General features: G+C 53.5%; 1 protein-coding gene across 6 annotated transcripts in view; it reads right to left on the bottom strand.

Moving 5' to 3' along the window:
- Positions 1–9642, bottom strand: part of LOC119267906 — a 33548-nt gene that overhangs the window by 7983 nt on the left and 15923 nt on the right. The window lies entirely within an intron of this gene.

The following is a 9642-nucleotide window of genomic DNA, read 5'->3' as shown; positions in this document are numbered from 1 at the left end:
GTCGACTACACAGGCCGTGCTGGCATGAGCAACGCGACGGTCATCACCGATGCTGGTCTCAGCCGACAATTACTCCCGCAAGGCGTAGCCCCTTGCACACCCTGAGAAGCTACTGGTCGTCGAGATGTCCGAGCCGAGCGCGATCCATGCTACCCCAACAACAACTCTTCCAACGTCGCCAAGACCGACGAGGCACGACGGCGAGGGCAAGCGCGGCCACCGCAAAGGCCACGCTACTTGCGGCGCGTGTACCGACGAGGACACGGGCTCTGCCGCCGCCCACACACACATCACCATCATCATGCATGGAGAACGCGAAGCGAAGACGACGAAGACGACCACACAGCTCAATCGGAGGTATCCCGCGGAGCAACCCGCGGGAGTAATTAACCGGGAGCTTTTCGAGGCCCCGGGAACCAGGAGATCACACAATCGCCACAGCCAGCTTGGCCGTGCTAGTAGGCCACGGAGCGCACCCTTTTTTTTTGGGATATTGTAATTTTATTTATCCAGTGAGATTAATGAAATACATGTTCCCGTATCTCTTTTTCTTTTGTGTACTATAGTACACTGGCACGCCCGCATACACAGTTTTCTTTCCCCGGCGTCTGAGAGAAACACACTCCCTTCTTCCCTTCTCCCCGGAGTCCTTAGCCGATGTTTTTCTCGTGTCAAACAAATTGGCACGCCCGGTGGGACATGGTTCTCCTCCCATCTTTGCTATGCAATAATGGTCGTCGAATTCGTCTTCAAGTCTTCTCCAACAGTATGAGATGGCGCCAATCCTTGGGTGCATTTTTAATTTGCCTCATCATCATTAGGAATTGGTGGCAAAATTCGTGTCCATAAGATGTTGCTATTGTCTGGGGCATTCATTGCTCCAAGGGCATGAAGTGACGTCTATAAATCAAGGCTGATATATCCAGCAGGGGGCACACTCTATGCCCGAGTTCCTTGCTAAAAGTCAAAGTGGCCGCCAACAATTAATAGGCTTGGTAACTTGTGGATGCGTGCCAAGCGATCGTTATTGGTCCGCACGGTCGACGAGAAGGAGGAACTATGCCTAGCTCGGCAGACATGCCGACGGCAGCAACGCCATGCTGCAAGAGGCATAACAATGCATTTTTTTTCCCTCTGCTTTAATCTTCTTTCTTGTAGAAGCGCATATACATCCAGAGGAAGTTCGTCTACATGGGCATCGGCTTGCATCTGGCGGAGAGTCGCTCAAGGTGGGCACCCAGCCAGGAGGAGACTTTGCCCAAAGCTCGTGGTGGCAGCGGCAAGGAAGATGCGCCGACAGAGGCTAGCTCACAGCGGCGCCCCGCCGGTGGTGGTGCGGACTACGTCCGAGCCAGAAGATTGCACCAATTATGGCGATCCCAGGGGAACTCGCATGATGGGCAACTCACCCAGGTTCCACCGAAGGCTCCATGGACGCGACGACGGCAACACATGAAGATAGTGAAGCACAACACGTACAAATGTGTGGCCATGCATGTAGACGCAAGCTACATGAAGAAACTCCATCGGCCACATGCTACTCGTGTGGGCAAGCCGAGTGCAACGAAGGATGTAGGCATCAAGGAGAAGGGGCCGTGGTTGCGGCGGCCTCGACACGCAGAGGAGCCTTGGTAGGGGGAGCCACAGAAAAGAGGCACTACTAATTGGTGCACTTGCACCCAATGCAGCGTGGACGACGCGCCAGCGACTGCAGCTCCACATGGACGTACCACGACGTCGACAGACATCCGCCGGAGAGCTCGCGGTGGTATCTTCTTCCATGTACGCTTCCACGACGACGGTGGCGGGGCTGCCGGTAAGTAGCTCGGCGCCAACTCCACCTCGGCGATGACATCGGAGGGGCTGCCGGCGTACAGCGCGGCACCATCTACACTAATACCACAATGTAGGAGCTTCCAGCATGCAGCCCGACGCCATTTCCTCTTCCTCGAACCACTGGACGACGCCCCGAGCCAGACCACATCCATTGTGATGACCAAGTGCAATTGTCCACAAGCAAGGAGGAGAAGGCCGACATCTAAGGCTGCACCATTCTCTATCCCCGACGAGGGAAGAACAAATTCATGAAGTCCATCTTCATGGAGAGGCCTTCATGCGTCTTCTCTCTTTCTCTTTTGTCTTCCGCTTATTTCAGCGCATCAACCGGTCAGACAACACTCGGGAGCGGCAACACAGGGTGCGCCCCAGGGGGCAACACACAGGCAGGTGGGGACACGCCTGCAGCAGCAGCGTCGAGGAGGATCGCAAAGACGCGGCCATGCCAACGGCATGCTCGCCGAGCAACCCAGGAGGCAGCGAGTACACGCGCTGACGGAGGCCGCAGGCAGCATGCCTAGGAGAACCCTGTTGTAGGCACAGGCGTAGCCGGGACACACCGTCGCGCATGACCCGCCGGCGGTCACGGCACCCTGCACGGCAACCAAGGACGCGCTGGAGAATGAACCGGCGAAGCTCCCTTCAATCTGCACCAACACTTGCATCCTGAAGTACTCGGCTGTGCATTCTCCCATCTACACCGACACCAGACGTTCGGACGACTGCAACTCCATGGACGCGCCAGACGCCATGACGTCGACGGTGGCGAGGCCATCGGTGAGTTGCTCGGCGCCAACTCCACCTCGGCGGCGATGTCGAAGGTACAGCCGGCGTGCGGCCAGGTGCCATCTACACCGCCACAACAACGTCGAAGCTGCCGGCCCGCAGCCAGGCGCCATATCGGACGAGCCGACGTACAAGCCCCGCACCATGTCCACCTCCATGGCATTGTCACCGGGGCCGCCGGCGTGCAGCCCGGTGTCCTCACCATCTACCTCAATGGTTCATCCGATGAGCGGGCTATGGGACCTCCACGGAGACGGTGGCGGGAACGATCGGAGCTTGCCCGCGTATGGCCCGCTGCTAGCTCTGCCCTCACACTACGTCGCCAAATATGAAGATTACTCGATGGCGCTGCCAGCTAGTGATCCGGCCTTGCCGTGGACTACGGCTTGCCCTTTGTCTTCTTCATGTCTTCATCAACCATCTCCTAGCATGAGATGCACTCCGTTTCAATCCATGTTGTCTCCCTGACGATGGCAAACGGCGGCAGTTACACGCATGCGCCCCGAGGCAGCGACCACGCGCGCCAACATAGGTCATGCCAAGGCAGGAACTGTGAAGTTTCATTGGCATCCACATGTAGCCATCTTCAACCACGTGTTTGGCATCAATTAATCCAACATGGCCTTCAAGTCAAACCAAGGTAATTAAACATTGATTTATACGATATTTTGCATAGTACGGGATATGTATTTTCAGGCAGGATGATTTAGCAACATCAAGCATCATCACCATCATGCTGGGACGCGTGTCGGCAAAGCCAGAACCAGATGTGTCTCCATGGACATCATCGGGTGGGCGACATCACCATGTCACACCACTCAGCAACCGCGGCGCTCGAGCCATCCTCTACGACTTCCACGTTCAGCACCCATGACTATGGCAGGGCCATCGACATCAACCCCTGGCTCGACGAGGAGGACCTCTACATCAACATGCCGTCACCATCTTCATCGGCTTCACACCCCGGGGTGGACGCTGACTACACCGACACGCCAACATCCGACTACATCGACACGGTGCATCGGTCGCCAACTTCATCAACTCTTCATCTGGCGGGACGCCGACTACACCAGCACGCCGCCATTCTTCGACGCCAACCGTCTACACCGAGTGGAGGTTGTACTCGTAACTGCGACGTCCCAAGGTCTACATCGACGAGCTCATATTGTCGTCATCTTCAAGCAACGCTGCCACACGGCGACACTCAAGTCTACTCCGACTTCTATATCAACACCTTTCCCCAACATCGTCCAAGCTCCGACGTGGCGAAACCACTTCACCGACATGTCTTTCTCCGATGAAGCTATCCATATCTTGCCGGGCACTGACGAGGCAAAGGCAAGACATCTAGTCCGACACCGACGAGGCGGACACCATGAGGCCAAGCACCGACGAGGTTAAGGCCACCCATCCGTCTGAGCCGACAAGGCCAGACATCTTCATCATCGGACATTGACAAGCCAGAGGGATATGGCTAAGCATCGCCAGAGCGACGGATGTACCGCTCCAACCTTCGATTCCACCACATCATCACCGACCTTCCTGACGAGGCGGTCTTCACCATCGACCCTGACGCACCGTGGGAGCTCTACTTTGACGGCGTCTCCCGCACGGACGCCGACGCTGACGGAGCCCCAAGTCGAAGGGCAGGCGCAGGTTTGGTGTTCAAGACGCCATAAGGAGGAGTGATGTATCACTCATTCTCCCTCCTCAAGGAAGTATGCTCAAATAATGAAGCGGAGTATGAGACACTCATCTTCGGCCTTCTCCTGGCGCTCTCCATGAAAGTCCGTTCTTTACGGGCCTTTGGTGACTCCCAACTCATAGTTCATCAAGTCAACGACATCTACGAGGTGCACAAGCCTGAACTGGGGCCGTACTACATTGTGGCCCGTAACCTCATGGAAAAATTTCATCATGTTGAAGTTCTCCATGTCCCGTGAAGCAGAAATGCGCCTGTTGATGCCTTGGCAAAACTAGCGGCAGCATTGATGCTCCCTGATAATAAAACCACGCAAGTAAATGTTGAAGAAAGGTGGCTCCTCCCAGCTGTTCTGGAGCTTATCCTGGTGGAGTACGAAGTCAACTCCATCATGACGAACGCCGTGGAGGAAGACGAGTGGCTGCAACCCTTCCTCGACTACTTCAAGCATGGCAGTCTCCCCGACAACCCCGTCGCGAGACGCCAACTACAACGACGACTCCCCTTTTATCTTTATATGAAGCAGGTGTCCTATACAGGCGGTCTCATGGACAGGAGGTCCTACTTCAGTGCATTAACCGAGGCGAAGCCGAGAAGATCCTCCAGGGATGCACCATGGAGTTGGCGGCGGGCACCAAGGAGGTGTTAAGATGTATCATAGCATATGTCTTGCAGGGTACTACTGGCCCAACGTCATGGCAGACTGCCTTCGGGTGACCAGGCCATGCCACAACTGTCAAGTGCATGGCGACTTCAAACATCAGCCGCCGGTCCCGCTTCACCCTACCGCTCCCTCTTGGCCATTTGACGCCTGGAAAGTCGACGTCGTCAGCCTCATCGACCCTCCACCATCCAGGGGGCATCGTTTGATCCTCGCCGCGACGGACTACTTCCCCAAATGGGTGGAAGTTGTTCCACTACAGAAGGTGAAGAGCGACAACGTCATCAACTTCCTAGAGCGAAATATCATATATCGCTTTGGGATTCCACACCGCATCACCTCCGACAACGCCAAGGACTTCAGGTCCAACAGGAGGTACAGATTCATGGAGAAGTACAAGGTCAAGTGGAACTACTCCACCGGTTACTACCCTCAAGCCAATGGAGCGATCGAAGCCTTCAACAAGACGCTCGGCATGATACTCAAGAAGACGGTGACAAGGCACAAGAGAGACTGGCACAATCGTCTCTTCGAGTCCTTATGGGCGTACCGCGTTACAGTGCGTACCCCGACAAAGGCTACTCCATTCTCTCTCGTTTACAGGAGTGAAGCCGTCCTGCCACAAGAGGTCTAGCTACCCTCTTTACGGGTGCCTCTGCAGGAAGGACAGGGTGAACAGGTACAAATTCGTTTCCAGGAGCTTGACACCCTTGAAGAGGAGCGACTGCAAGCCCTGCAAAACTTGGAGCTCTACCGCCGGAACATGGTGAGAGCCTACGACAAGCTCATCAAGCAACGCTTATTTCGGAGGGGCGAATGGGTCCTCGTGCTCCGCTGACCCATCGTCATCACTCACAAGACGAAGGGGAAGTTCGAGGCAAAGTTGGAAGGACCATATGTCGCCGAGCAAGTCTGCGATGGGGGTGCATACCAGTTGGTTGATTCCCAAGGAGCCCGGCCTATGTCCCCAATCAACGGAAGGTTCCTTAAAAAAAAATTATCTTAAAATGTTGCCTCTTTCGTTGCCTTTTTTCCTTGGGGGGACCCTTTTTAGTGGCCTATCGGATCCATGATGCACTCTTCGTTGCATCTTGTGGATATTTTCTTGGTCTCCCCAATTTTAACGGACTCAATCCAACAAAAAAATAAGCTGGCTTTCCCCTACTACATCATGCTGTTGATTGAAGTTTCGGCTCCCCTAGGACTTGTCGGAGGATGGCACAATGTGTCAAGTTGCAGGAAGAGCGGCTCCTACACCCACAATGCACGACACGTATCAGGCGTATGCTTTTGGAGGCAGCGGAGACGATTACTTGGGCACTTTTGAGAGCCGAGACCCCGCTCCCTTCATGTTTCCTGTCATGCTTCATGTGCGCAGAGGCTCGCATCCCAGGGGAGACTATAGGAAAAGATGCATGGTGGCTACCTGGCCCAATGCAAGTTGGTCCGGTACGTAGCCACATGACAACCCTGGGGTACGCCACCAAAAGCTCTAGATAAAATGCCAGAGGGTTTTCTTAGGCCACAGAGGTGAACATGTGCCTTCCAAGTTCTCAAGGCGGGTCTTCGAGAAGTCATGGAAGAAGAATCCTCAAGAAGTGCAAGCAGAATCCACAAACGTTCAAGCAAGTTCATGAAGTCTGCGGCCAATCAATCAATCCGCATAAAAAAAGAATCCTAAATCTCCAAGAAGCAATCAAAAAAAATTTCAAGAGTCCAAGAAGCAGTCAAGTCGTCCCAAGCAGTACGAGACTCACTGGAAAGAAAGCGGAAGGTAGATGTTCACCATCCCTCAATAAGGCATGAAGAAAAATCGCCAAGCTGTTCTCCCAAAACCACCCACCCTGAACCTACCATACCCAAGTCTCCGGGTTCATGAGGCATGCTCAGGGGGCATGGCGGGCTGTGGGGACCCTCTGCATGATGATGGGCTAGAATATGAATTTCTGTTGCCTCTCGGAAGCATCCCGAAACACGGCGTCTTCATACACGTACACTGAGGCTTAAGCAGTTTGTAGATTTGTAATCGTCATGGTACTTCGACGATTCCCGATGACAAGTCCTTTGGTAGCCTTCTCGGATGTCACCCCCATAGCTGGTGTATAACGGGAAAGCCAACATTTTAAAACCCAACCAAACCCTCCTTTTTGTTTTTTTCCTCCTTGTTCGCTTTGTTTTGTTGGTTATTTCTAGTTGTCGCGCTTCCCCAACATCTTTTGCAGACAATGAAGAGGTACTTCTCGGCGTTGCTGACGCCAACCCGACGTCGAGTATGAACACCAACCAACAACACAGGCATAGGGGCAACCCCTTACGCCTGTGGACGTCGATAATATACCGACGTGAACCTGCTATGCTGACGGCATCCCGGCAACCAATCATCTACACCAACATGAACAATGGGCGTAGAAAGGAGGCACCCGAGCTCATAAAGGTGGTTCTGATGTCATTCTGGTACCCCGTCTCCAACAACAATGAACCTTGGGGGCAATATCATCCCCCCGATCATCCATAAGGCCGATGGTGTCCCGGCATACCACCTGGTAGTACACTATTCATGGTGAAACGGAGTTGTCGATGGTCTACCGACGCCTCACATACATCATCATATGAAGATAATGGGAGCAGTGCAATGCGCCAGTGCGGCCAGCATGAATCTGTGAAACCCTCCGATCTAGTCGTTTGGCACTGCAGCAGTTAGGCGGTCACGACAAGCTCGGTAAAATCTATTTTGTTTTCAGGATAAGGCATGATGATTCGCCATGAAATGAAGACGGAGTAGGGCTGTCTCGTTGGCTGGCATCGTCCGTTCGACGGTCGCAATGAGCTCCCTAAAGAATGCGCGTGCAGAAGAACATACCTGCAACTACGTGGCTACATGGAGATGAAACAATCGTTTCTGAAGATGGTGTACACGGCGTCCACAAGCTGTTCACAAACGAGAAGTCTCCTACCTCGGCGGCGATGGTGTGCTGTGTTGGCGCCGAGCACTACGATGACCAATGAAGACCTGGAGCTTACCGCCGATATCACGATTACGGCGCGACATCCTAATTTTTTTCTTTTTTTTATCTCTTTCTTTTCTCTTCACTTTTCTTTCCACACAGGTGCAGTCTAAAGGACGTTCAGGATACGCATGCAAGCAATGATGAAGTCAACCGGTCGATGCCGCCGACGCAGTGGAGCTAGCCCAGCGTGTATGGGGTAGTAGGACGGCGAACAGGCCTGAAGTGCTGAGGCCAACGCCGAAGTGGTGGCGGCCGGTGCTGTTTGATGGGGGCAGAAAAACCTTAGCTTTAGAATCGGCACGAAGCGAATGCGTGGATCGCTGATGGCTCAGAAATCCACGTTGTGCATGGGCCATGCACGTTCCATCTAACATTTCATACATCCATCAATGCATGCACTGCTTTGTCTCTCTTTTGTAGGTGCAACCCAACGGATAGCCAAAGTACGCGTAGCAGTATGCAGGCCGCCGGCCGCCGGCCACGGAGTCGGCCGCAGTGGAGCTAGCCGAGTACCTGAGGAGCAGGAAGGATCTACCCGCACTATTCTAAAAAAACAAGGCTGCAAGAAATTGCGCTAAATGGTCACATATTTTCGCCAAATCAAGTTTGATCGCTCCGCGCTCGAACTCAACTTGGCGAGGGGGCATTTGTTCGACGAGATTTTGTACTATATATAGTACAAAAATAATGGGAATAGATAATTCTAAAAAGAAAGAGTTGTTTTAATGATAATGTGCCCACATGATATACATACATTTTTAATGCATGGAGCAAGGAGTGCCCTTGCACGTGTAGATGCCCTTAGATCGAAAGTGAGGGTTAATGGGCTATTGACCATATTGCATGTTCCATGCATACACGTGCATATGTGTGACAAAACTACCTACGTGCGTACTAGCACATGATCATGACTTGGTACAGCCAGTGCGTACGCGCGTGACCTGGCCGGGTTGTACGTGGTCCCAAGACCCGGCGTATATACAGGACATCAAATATGGTTACACCAGCCGGCCGCGTATGCATACACGAGTATCTCAATACCCGTATGCCTGGCCCATGAACTCAGCTTCACACGTTTGGAGAGGAACAGGCCTACCAGCAGCCACGTGAACTAGGGGCGTATCAGGTAATTGGTTTTGTGTGCAGATTTGTATGTCAAGAAGAACCGCCGAAGAGATAAGCATCTCCGCCAGATAGAAAGGATTGGGACGAGCCAAAGCTAAAACATCGGGACGTTTCATCTCCACGCATCCATATCTCTTCCAGTAAAATAGGGAGCAACCGTTCGCGACGCGTCACTCGGCGGCCTACCCCACGGCCTATATATACCTATGCATCAGATCGCAGAGGGAGGGGCGACGCACGAGGAGAGGAGATACACGGAGGCATCGAGAAACACTAGGAGGAGACGCGCCCGTGCGGCAGCGTCGATGGAGTTGGCATCTTGGCGGAGGAGACGTACATAAAAGATGCTGCTGCGGCAGCACCGAGGTCGATTAGACGACGAGAAGCTGCAGCTAGAGCCCGGGAGGACGACTCGGAAGCTGCCCAATCTTGGCCGGCGCGTCGGGAGTGGCAACGACGCCCTCATCACCCTCTTTCTTTTCTTTGACGTTGTTTTAACAGGGTTCAGGAAGGGCAAGAAAGGG

Source organism: Triticum dicoccoides, chromosome 3A (genome assembly GCF_002162155.2).
Source record: "Triticum dicoccoides isolate Atlit2015 ecotype Zavitan chromosome 3A, WEW_v2.0, whole genome shotgun sequence".
Classification (NCBI taxonomy): Eukaryota; Viridiplantae; Streptophyta; class Magnoliopsida; order Poales; family Poaceae; genus Triticum; species Triticum dicoccoides.
The sequence above is the reverse complement of the archived record's forward strand: the minus strand, read 5'-3'. Positions and strand labels throughout refer to the sequence as shown.